This window comes from Nymphalis io, chromosome 21, assembly GCF_905147045.1.
Source record: "Nymphalis io chromosome 21, ilAglIoxx1.1, whole genome shotgun sequence".
Classification (NCBI taxonomy): Eukaryota; Metazoa; Arthropoda; class Insecta; order Lepidoptera; family Nymphalidae; genus Nymphalis; species Nymphalis io.
In genome coordinates, this window is record NC_065908.1 from 957,676 (window position 1) to 970,441 (window position 12,766).

The following is a 12,766-nucleotide window of genomic DNA, read 5'->3' on the forward strand; positions in this document are numbered from 1 at the left end:
ATCATCGAGATTTATAATTATTATTAAAAACATATACTTAACGTTCTAATGCTAATCGTTTTTTATCTTTTATTTTTAAGGGGCCTTTATAGGCAGCCTATATGTTGGCCCCATCGTTACACGCTAAATTAAATCAAAAAGGGTCAAAAACTAAGACTAATTCAGTTTGAGAGAATCACTAACAAATTCACATATTTAAATTGCAGAAATACTCACATATTTTAATTCCCTTACTCTCATAGTCTGATGGGACGGCAATCCGACACGACGGAAGGACCAACGGTTCCTTCGCCTGAAGTATTTCCGGTGCTTTCCGAGGCACGGGCAATTATATATATTTACATTTCCTTTCTGCCCGTTTTAAAAGAATAACTAATATTTATATTTACCTTTCCAAATAAGTCCTGGGAATTGAACCCAGGACCTGCCGCCTTACATCAAGCCACTAAACCAACGAGGCAGTCAACATCATCTAATACACCACATACTTATTCTAATCGTTGTGTCATAATATAATCTTCAAGAATCAAAATTCAATGTCATTAATGTTTTAAAACCTGATATGGCGAAATTATAAACATTAAGAATCGCTTTACCTTGACAATTGTTTACTCATGTTTTTGACATTCATGAGTATTATAATCCCGTAATGACACAACACAAATACAACTTCTTATCCACTCAAACATAAAATCATTCATCAAAATCGGTCCAGTTATTTAGGAGTTCAATGACACACTTATGGAAGAATGATATAAAGATAGCAAGGTTCCTTTCTATCCCGTCTACTATAAACTTTCTAATACCTTTTGTTTAAAATCAGCAAAAAAACATTTCTAAATACTATTGACAGGAACTGAAGTAATTAATACATCAAGATAGGAACAAAAGTTGGTCGTGTTTATTATAATTAAGGTGGGTTTGATATTATACACTGTTTTTTTAAGAAATAAGTAGGTGGACTGGCCATCTGTTGGTCACATTAGCCCATAGACATTGGCGATGTAAGAAATATTAACAATATCGAACTAAGATGCTAGGATTATTTATTAAAGGCTAGCAGTCCGGGTTGAACAATTAAGATATTCATAGATATCTTAAGAGTTCTGTCTAAGGCTTCTGCATGTAAAATTATCGTACATTCGATCCACGTTATGAGACAGATCACTTGAAGATTTGCTATTTTGTTTAATTATAATAGATAGGTAGACTGACATCTGGGCCATGTGATGGTAAGTGGTCACCACCCTACATCGCCAATGCGCCACGAATTGTGCACGTTTGTCAATTTTTCTTACAAGCTTAGGAGCTCAGGTGTTGTGTCCCATACGCCTGTGGTTACTCTGTCTCACTCACCTTTCAAACTGGAACCGAACAATACTACGTATTGTTCTTTGACGGTAGAATATGTGAGTAGTGGGAGGTACTTACCCAGACGGGCTTGTACAAAGTCCTACCACCAAGTAAACATACTTTCGCTATTTCTTTGCGCCAGCTACTACGTTATCGCACTGTTGACCACCACCAAAAGTACTTATATAGGGCGTTTTAAGGTATATATTATTCATCTCCTTCTAGTTTACAGCAAAATAATATTTGTAGTTAAAAATAGACTAAGTACATTACTGTTCGCACTTTATATCCGTGGTTCGCTCACAGCGCGGCATTTTTCTTACTTTTTGCATTATTATACCCGTAACTTCAAAAAGACACGATTCGAATAATTTAAAGACGAATTTACAAGTACGTAACCTTTATTGTGAAGCTATTTCTTTGCATAAGGATTAATATCATGATACGACTGTCATCATATTTCAATTCTACCCGTGTTTTATTGATTTAAACAAACATCAGTTATTGTCACGTAACTTTAATAGTTAGATATATATAGTCTCGAGGCTTTTTTTCTAGATAATAATGAGTTTAGGTATCATTAACAGTTTTATCAGTAACAGTCGCAGCGCTCGCCAAATAATATCTTTTATAGGAAAAAAATTAATACCTTGAGTTATATTATTGCAATTTTCGTAGGGATCTCTATTTTCTTTTATAATAATATTTAGCCTATCCTACTCGCTGATAATGTAACTTTCTGTAGGTAAAAGATTTTTTCAATCGGTTGATTAGTTTTGACTTTTTCCATTACAAACAAACATACAAAAAAATCTAATTTTACCTCTTTATAATATTAGTATACATATTAATCGAAATATTTATTCGGTCAAGAGAAAAGAAAATAAAAGTTGTTTTTTTTTAAATATTTACAAATTATACTTAACTATTGTTTATTTGAGTAAATTATTCTAACCCTGTTAAAAACCATTTCTTTCTCACATTTACATCTTTTTTTAATTCTTAACATTAAAATGTATTTCTCTTATATATCCTAGGATGTATATAATATTATATGATAAAAATAAGCTATTAATATTACGTTTATTATTTATTTTGATGTATTTAAATAAGTTTATATTATGTTGTTTTATAATATTATACATAAAAATATAATGTTAATCTAGCTTCAATTTTATTTATCAACTTACTTACCTTTTTTACTCACTTAAGTAAACACATACTATAGTAGCATAACTAAGTAAAATTTCTTGTTTTAACGTTTGTACAACAAGACACAGCCACACAAAATTAATTGCACACATACACAAATTATTTTTATTTATAAAAAAAAATGTATTGTGTTAGTATTTCGCACGCCACGGACGAACTGACTGCGGACGCTTTCCATATATACAACCGCGGTTTGGCTTTCTTGCTACGTTTCCATTGTCTCATTGGCGATATTAAAAAAATACTTTTAATAACTTAGACTATTTACAAATATTTATAGTTTTAAAATTTTAACCTCATCCGATCGATGACAAAATAGTTTTATTGTTTTAATTATGTTATTATTATTATTATGTTTTCTTTTACACTCAAAGCTGGCCTTACCCTATTTTATATATAAATTAAATGTTTTTGACATAATTTTGATTATCAAAGAAAAAGTTTAAATATTTATACTAAACGCAAATTGGATTTCCAAGCTTGAGAAAATCATACAGAAAAAAAATTATATGAAAAACCAAACAGGAAAGTTCCAGTTTTTCCAGTTCTAAAAAAATGCTTAAAAATTCAGATATAGCAATAGATAAAAAAATGAAAAAAAAACTTATTCTACCTAACGCAACTTCGCCTTCTCAGCTTTTATTATATACTAGTTACTGCCCGCGGCTACTGCCGCGTGAGAGAGGGATAGAATTCGTGAATATGTCCTTTTCAGTACACTTGACAACATATTAAGATGAGCAGTTAAGACTTGAAAACGTAAGAAAAAACAAAGAAACAAACTCACTTTCGCTTTTATAATATTACTAATCATTTTTAAGCTCCACATTATTCGTGCATTTTTATTAATAATAATTAAATATTACCGCATTATCAATACCTACACATTATATGTGCACATGTGCTTTTATTTTTATATGTAAAATAATATAAAACAGTAACAGTAACAGGCTGTTAATTTCCCACTGCTAGGCTAAGGCCTCCTCTCCTTTTTGAGGAGAAGGTTCGGAGCTTATTCCACCACCATGCTCCGATGCCGGTTGTAGAATACACATGTGGCATAATTTCAATGAAATCAGAAACAAACCTTTCCTCACGATGTTTTCCTTCACCGGCACGAGATGAATTGTAAACACAAATTAAGCACATGAAAATTCAGTGGTGCTTACCCGGGTTTGAACCCACGATCATCGGTTAAGATTCACGCGTTCTAACCACTAGGCCACCTTGGCTTTTTTTATAAATAAAATAATATAAGGAAATATATATTAACAAACGTAATCGACATAGTGTAGTGTGAACGTGCACACGCGATATAATTTGATACGCCAACCGCACCGTGACTCGTTCCCTTTATTGATATCATTTCGTAATGAGACTGAGAGTACAGCAGTGCTATTCTGTAAGAACTAATATACTGTTTAGATGCGAGGACTCTTGAAATGTTATAATTTGAAATTCGAAAATCGAAACCCGTTCGAAAATCTGTTTGGTTGTTTTTGAGTTTATCGCGTTTAGACAGACAGACGCAGCGAAGGGACATTATCAAAACAAATAAGAGCTAATATGTAGTGAAGTGAATCTTGGAATTTTTCTTCAATAAATAAAGTAATTTGAAATTCGACGAGTCGGTTGGCGTGATTGGTAGATTGGCCTTTCACGCCGAAGGTTGTGGGCTCGATTCCCACCCAGGAAAGACATTTGTGTGCGTGAACATGTCTATGTGACCTGAGTCTGGGTGTAATTAAATATAACTATGTATTTACAAAAGAAAAGTTACTGGTTTCCATAGCACAAGCTTCGTCCAAGCTTAATTTGGAATCAGAAGGCCGTGTGTAAAAAAAAATATTATTGTCAATGTGGCATATCATATTCGGACTTATTCGTTAGATTGACTCATACAGACAGATAACAAAAAAATGGAGGGAACTCGTTTTTACGTCTATCTTTTTATCTATTCTTAAAATGTCATCTATTTAATTAATTAAAAAGCAAAAGTTAATATTTTAATTTCTTTAAATTTCTGCCTTAGAGATTTAACTCCCAGTTTATAGATTGCGCGAATTACCCTTTTCTGCAGCACAAATATCGTATTGAAATCGGCTGCATTACCCTACAGTTTAATACCGTAAGACATTACACTGTAAAAATAACTAAAATATAGAAGTCGTGAGTCGTAAGGGTATGGAAATACACCCAAGGATTTTTAACGTTACAATTTTTTAAACCAGTGCAGGAATCAAGTGGAGTAATGTTAACGTTGTAACATAATGTAAGTTAAGTAGAAAGCTTAAGCAACATGTATACTATCTAAATATATTGCCTCAAGTTATCATACGTTACAAATCGATTTTGCAACAACATCTCATGGCAACATTCATTTTTATAAGCCATTTACATATTATATAAGAAATTAATTGAAATCAATATGATATTTTTAAACGTTCACTACATTAACATTTTTACATTAACAGCCTGTTAATGTCCCACTGCTGGGCTAAGGCCTCCTCTCCCTTTTTTGAGGAGAATGCTTGGAGCTTATTCCACCACGCTGCTCCAATGCGGGTTGGTACAATATACATACATGTGGTAAAATTTCAATGAAATTAGACACATGCAGGTTTCCTCACGATGTTTTCCTTCACGAGCACAAGTCACGAGTCAAGCACGAGATGAATTATAAACACAAATTAAGCACATGAAAATTCAGTGGTGCTTGCCCGGGTTTGAACCCACGATCATCGGTTAAGATTCACGCGTTCTAACCACTAGGCCATCTCGGCTTTTAACGTTCACTACGTTTGCAAATAAATATCTAGTATAAACTTGCATTTTTATTTATAGATAGGTAATTTAAGTTCTTAAGTCCAAGAATAAAAAAAATATGTATCTAAGTTCTTAAGTCATTTTACTATCGGTTAAGTGGTTTGTTTGTTATGAAATAACAGAGAAGACGCATTCATAATTTTCTAGTTTCCGAACGTGGTTTCGCCTGCGAGTGAGGCGGAGGAGAGATGGCAGTTGCTACATACCCTATGTCCTTCTCAATACCCTGACAACGTGTATGCTACATTTTGTATTGATCGGTTTGGTAGTTAAAATTTGAATGCGTAACAAACAAACACAACTAAAACCAATTAAATATCAATCAATCAATCAACAGCCATTCGTAGTCCACTGCTGAACATAGGCCTCTCCCAAGGTGCGCCCAAGCTCCTGGTCCTCCGCCTTCCTCATCCAGTCGGTACCCGCCACCTTCTTAAGGTCAATTCAATTATAAATATATATAACGTGACAAAAATATCTATGCATTATTTTAATACAAGCCCCCAGTCTTAATTATGTAATAATTACTGTTTATTGCATACTACTGCATCTACTATTATAATGGTCATGCCCATGATGAGATCTCTATATATCTATATATAGCTCCCTATTATTAAATATATAAGAGATTAATAATTAATTAATAAAATATAATTAATTCCAAAGATAATTAATAAAGCAAATTTCTATTAATTAAGCAAATTACTAACAATCTGATCAGTCAGATTTATCAACAAAGTAATCTTGGCTCAAATGGTTTGTGAATTCTGAAGTGGGGAAACAAATTTTTTGAACAATGAATTTCACACCACCGGTTAATAATTAAATCGTCTTGTTCTATTTACTTATATTATTTATTAAAAGAGAAACAAACGGTACAAATTTATTATAAAGTTAACAAAGTTTTTTTTAAGGATACCAGTAAAGCTTACTCAGATTATTTATACACATTTAAACAATCACCATAAGAAAGCTTAACTAAAAATAAACAAAATAAGAAATGATGACTTGCATATTATCAAAGTAGGTCAAAGTCGAATTCAAATCATGACGTACCTACGTATAAGTCGAGATGGCCTAGTGGTTAGAACGCGTGAATCTTAACCGATGAACGGGGGTTCAAGCACCTCTGAATTTTCATGTGCTTAATTTCTGTTTATAATTCATCTCGTGCTTTTCGGTGAAGGAAAACGTCGTGAGGAAACTTGTATGTGTCGAATTTCATCGAAAATCTGCCACATGTGTATTCAACCAACCCGTATTGGAGCAGCGTGGTGGAATAAGCTCCAGACCTTCTCCTCAAAAGGGAGAGGAGGCCCTAGCCCAGCAGTGGGACATTTACAGGCTGTTACTGTACTGTTACTGTATATTATCAAAACAAATAAGATTTAGACTCTGTACACTATCAACACTATTAAGTATTTAAAGGGTTTTCCTAATAAATACATATTATAGCCCATTCCAACCATAAGAGGAATAAAGACAAAAAAAACAACTTTGGCTTGATGCGATATTCAAATATCATTGGTCCATATTATGGATTATCGAACAATTAAAAATTAATATGCTAATCATTTTGTTATGTATTAATATTGTCCTATTATATAAACATACATATTTAATAGTTTTTTTTTTACACTTAATAGGCCAGCGTTTGACCGTTGACTTGCCTGATGTTAAGCATCGACACTATCTAGGAAGTAACATGCTTGCTTAAAAGAAACCTCTTTACTCTGAATTTGAAGACACCGACGTTATACCTACCAGGAAAAGTAAAGAGTTACATTAAGATATCTATTAAAGAACGATATTATATATGACGTCACGGTATTTTCTGCTGACATTTTGGCGATCTACAAATATTTGATACAATATTGTAGTTTATCTGTTGTAGTTATATGCGCGTTTGACATTTTATATTTTGACGTTTGATATTTTCTCCGACTATATTGGAAAAATGAACTATATCTCTGTGTTCAAATAATTATTTCATTTAATTACAATATTATTCAAGATATCTAATGTAGAATTACATAGTTTTCACGCATCATTAAAATGTGAAACCGAATAATCTCATATCATATGTGTCATCTATTTTATACGTGACATTGGCAGAATATTTAGCGCTCAAATATCGTAGATACACGCCAGATAAAACTATATCTCAAAAAATATAGCATATATTCGCTTCTTTACTAAAATAACTCGTATTATTGACTATAAGCTTATATCAATGAAAAAAGCGCAGAGTTAGTACTATGAACTATCTTAAGATAGAGTAATAGAGTCTCTATTAGCGATATCTGTTTTTTTTTATATATATCCAAATGTCACCTATGTATTTTATTCGTATTTCGTATTATGCTGTCAAAATAAAAACGTTGCGCGCAAGTGTATACCACGCATTATACTAACCTTCGTGTTTGTTATTCGGCGCACTGCTCTTGTTAACCTGCTTAATCTAGGTTTTTATGGCATTTCGTGGACTTGTAATTGGTATTGTGAATTGGGATGAAGAAAGTCGAGACATACCTAAATTAAATAAACGGCATTTTTTTAAGATAATTAGTTATATTTAAAATTCTTAGCGCCATGCATAACACATCTTTCATACAAAACACAAAAATAATAGATCAAGAAAATATATTTTAACAGCCTTACTTATAAACGTTATTCAATACGTGATTATTTAAACAATGCGGTTTTGTTTTTCTTTCGAATCTCCAATCTACCACAAATAACAATAAATTTGATAAGTCAGTAAGCTTTGATGCACTTTTTTATATAAATAGGACATTTCTTTAACGAAACCCTTTTAATTATTTTTTAAGTCATGTCACAATTAGAATACAGTAATAAAGTATATCTGTTAAACTTATAAAAATGGTTACAAATGAAAAATGTTTTTCTCAATTACTTTAGAAAGCGTTCCTATAACTTAACTATCTAAAAAGGAAACCTGCCTATTGCTGATTTCACTTAACCTAACCCAACTTGTTTCTTGTTGAATGTCAGATAAAAATTACAAAGTTGCATCGAGTTATTTAACACAGTAATTATTTAATATGTTCAAAATTCAATGTTACTTAAATAAAAAGAAAAAAACAATTTAATGTTTATAAACGAATATAACAATAATCATTTTAAGAAAAATTAAAAAAATATTTAATAATTCCGTATATAATGTCGTTAAGATTAAGCATTTTGTAGATCGCCTGATACATACATTAATAATAAAATATTATATTAGTCAAGTAGATATGTATGATCTTCCCACTGACAATTCTTGGGTCCATTGGTTAACATACGGACCTTGGCCAAATATCGCGGGTTTAAATCTGAAACACTAGATTTCGTCATGTTTATCTACACATTTATGAAGCAAGCTTAAACCTCCAAGAAGGTCATAGGGTAACAAAAACCAACAAAAAAACTACATACAATTTCACATTAACATTTTACATTATTATATTTTACTGGTTCCAATGTAAACCAAACCAGGACATTTGTAAGGGACAAACACAAGACAGACATTTGTATGTGCCCTTCACCTCAGGGCCCTGATGTGTTCGACTACTGAGTGAAAAATTTTGCATCATTCTTAATATTTGTGAAATATATTGTTAATATATTAAAATATACATTTAAATTTCAATAAAATCTTTTATTAATAGATAATATCGTTATATAGATTTCAACATTCTACATTTAAATTCGTCTCGATAATATACTGTTTTTAATTTAGTTTCGTAACCATTTTATGAACCTTTCGTCTTCATCGAATATTTGATAGAATTAAAAAGAAATACAGACAATAAATAAATAAAAATATATACTAGGTGGCTACCCCGACTTCGTACAGTAACAGTAAAAAGCCTGTTTATGTCCCACTGCTGGGCTAAGGCCTCCTCTCCCTTTTAGAGGAGAAGGTTTGGAGCTTATTCCACCACGCTGCTTCAATGCTGGTTGGAGGAATACACATGTGGAGGATTTTAATGAAATTAGACACATGCAGGTTTCCTCGCGATGTTTTCCTTCACCGTCAAGCATGAGACGAATTATAATCACAAATTAAGCACATGAAAATTCAGTGGTGCTTGCCCAGGCTTGAACCTACGATCACCGGTTAAGATTCACGCGTTCTTACTACTAGGCCATCTCGACTTGTACCGACTTCGTACGGATGGAAAAATTAATCATGGTACCCAGTCGCAACAACAACTCCCGTGTACAATCTTATCAACCAGGTATCCACACCAACACAAAAAAAAAATCATCAAAAACGATCCAGCCGTTTAGGAGTTAAGTTACACAAACACGTACAAAAGAATTATATATATAAAGATACACACACATTTGTCACTTTGTTTAAAATTTACATATTTATGTAAATTTATCATCGTGTAACGCATTTAAGTCTCAATACTAGCGAGAGAAAAACCTGTTTCGTGTGATACAGAAACACACTTTCCATTTCAGTTCTGGTTGACAATTATTGTATGCAAAAACGTTAGCGGCTTTCAAATAATGCTTTTGCTCGTTATTTCATAATTGATTTGACATACGATAGAAGAAGACGCAGCATTGCTTAAATAATCACTCGTTAAACAATGTTTATAAGTAAAGTTTAAAAATAGGACGTTTTCAATCCGATAATTCCTTTTTTTAACCTTTTCAAAGATAATCGAAAATCAAAATACACTCAAACAATTAAACAAAATTTCAACTGAATGTAATGAACAATAACAATATCAGTAATTTATATATAATATTAAGTTGGTGTTAGAGCTCCTTTGCAAGTTCTTTTGGGTAGGTTAGGTTAGTTAGGTTACCATCTACTCATCTCATTCTACCGTCAAGCAGCAATTTAGCATTGTTGTGTACCGGTATAAGGGTGAATGAGCATCTCAGTACCATGGCCAATTTTTCAAATTATCTAAGTACTTTCAATAAATAAATTAAATTAAATCGTTAGTAACAATAGTTAATTCTTATGTTAACAGTTTTAGTAGGTAGCCAGACTCTCTGATTCATAAACATCTTACACGTACATAAAACGTAACGTAGAAAAAACGTTATATATTTTTTAACAGTGCACATGGAAAACTTTATTTCGATAATCATGTCATGATGTCACTTTTAAGTGAATTGTTATCTTTTTATCCATTATTTTTATCTACCCGTGCGAAGCCCGGAGGATAAGCTATTCACGTATAACGCAATTTAACCATCGCTTATATTGCCTTGGGAACTAATGTTATGTCCCTTGTGCCTGTAATTACACTGGCTCACTCACCATTAAAACCGTAACACGACAATACCAAACAGCTGTTTTGCGGTAGAATATCTGATGAGTGGATGGTTCCTATCCAGACGAACTTGCACAAAGCCCTCCCTCTAAACTAGATAAAACTGAATATTATATAAGAATTAATTTTCATGTGCTTAATTTGTGATTATAAATATACGGTGAATAAAAACCTCGTGAGGAAACCTGCATGTGTCTAATTTCACTGAAATTCTGCCATATGTGTACTCCACCAACCCGCATTGAAGCAGCGTGGTGGAATAAGCTCCATACCTTCTCCTCAAAAAGGGAGACGAAGCCTTAGCCCAGCCGTGGGACATTCACAGGCTGTTACTGAATATAAAAAAACCGTCCCTGGATCCATAGTAGCTTTTATGTATAAATCGACACCAGCGAACGGGCTATAAAATTGAAGTAGTTACATAATCAGCAAGTCTCGAAATATTTATTAATGATTCATTAACAATTGTCCAAATTACCGCATATTATGTTGACTGTGATAAAACATACACTTGTGATATTTAGCACTAGTTATATCCGTATTAAAACAAACGTACGTCCATACTAATAGACGTTTTTTTTTTTAAATACCTACTAGTAAACCATATACATAAAACTTATACTAGAAGATTCGGCGCATTTCGGGAAAGATTATATTATATTAAGTTGTAATGTTATTTAGTGAATTTTGAAGTTAAAAAAATATATTTGCATGAATAATGGCTTTAATATTGATTTTAACACGTGATTTGAATACCTATACTCAAATATACCTATATTCAAAGCAAATAAAGTAAATATAGCAGCGCTTCGCAGCTGAAGCAGCTTTATTTACTTAATTAAGACTATTTACGTGTCAAGCGTGAATTTCAAGTTCTCGTTTATAAAAATAACAAGTAACATCTAAATGATGGCTTACATTCGCTTTTGTTAAATAAACTGTAGGGATTTTTTTTATATTAGCAGGGCCGTATCTATTTGTGATGGTGAAACAAAACGTATGTAGTTCCGATCAGACCGATTGAATGAAGTATAACTCTCCTTTTCTATTTCACCTCTTCAATAACGACCATATTCTGCAAATTGCAGGAAGATTTACAAACACAACGACCAATGCATATATGTATGCAAACGAAGATTGCGTGTTCTACGGTACCATCTAGATCTTTAAACTTTACTCGGTGGTAGGGTTTTGCGCAATTCGTCTGGATACCACCGCCTCATGACATATTCCACCGCCAAACATAAATACTTAGTACTATTGTATTCCAGATTGACGGGTAAATGAGACAATGCAGATACAAGGGACATAACATCTTAGTTCCCAAGGTTAGTGGTACAGTGACCTTGCATCGAACGCTTAAAATATCAGTGTACCATGGGCTGTGTTGACCTTATGAAAAAAAAAATGGCTTATTAGTAATTCAAGTCATGTTGAATGATAAAATGTCATTGCTCTCGAAATAACGCTTCGTAGTGTAAAGTAAAAAGGCTCGGCTCTTGCCACAGAGTAAATAACTTAAATTGCAACGCTTAAGATAAATACCTAATTCAGCTCTTGCGTTATTTCAACGCTTAGAATTCTTAGCGTCGCAGGATGTCGCAAGAATTAATAACCGACTACCGGTGAACAACTTGGCCCTTGAATGTTGAGGATTAGCAAAAAACATTTGCTTGTGAAATCAAAATAATATTATTTATTTAAGAACGTTATTTTGCAATAATGATTAAACGTGAAACTTATGTGTCCGCATTTAAATTTCTTTAGTCGAAATAGCCTAGTGGTTACGCGTAAATCATAATCGATTTTTGCATGTTCAAACCCTGGTGACATCGAGCTTTCATGAGTTTATATATCTCGTGTTTGGTGCTAAAAGAAACCATAATCAGATGAGATTCATTCGCATTTGTATCCACTATTGAAGAACGTAGTGAAATCTAATAATATAATATGATCACAATTATGATATAAATCATATAATGGTTTCTAATAAACAGAAAAAATATGTCAATTAAGAAGCTATTTAATTATCAGAAAACAGTACATAATTTACACTTACATCGGAT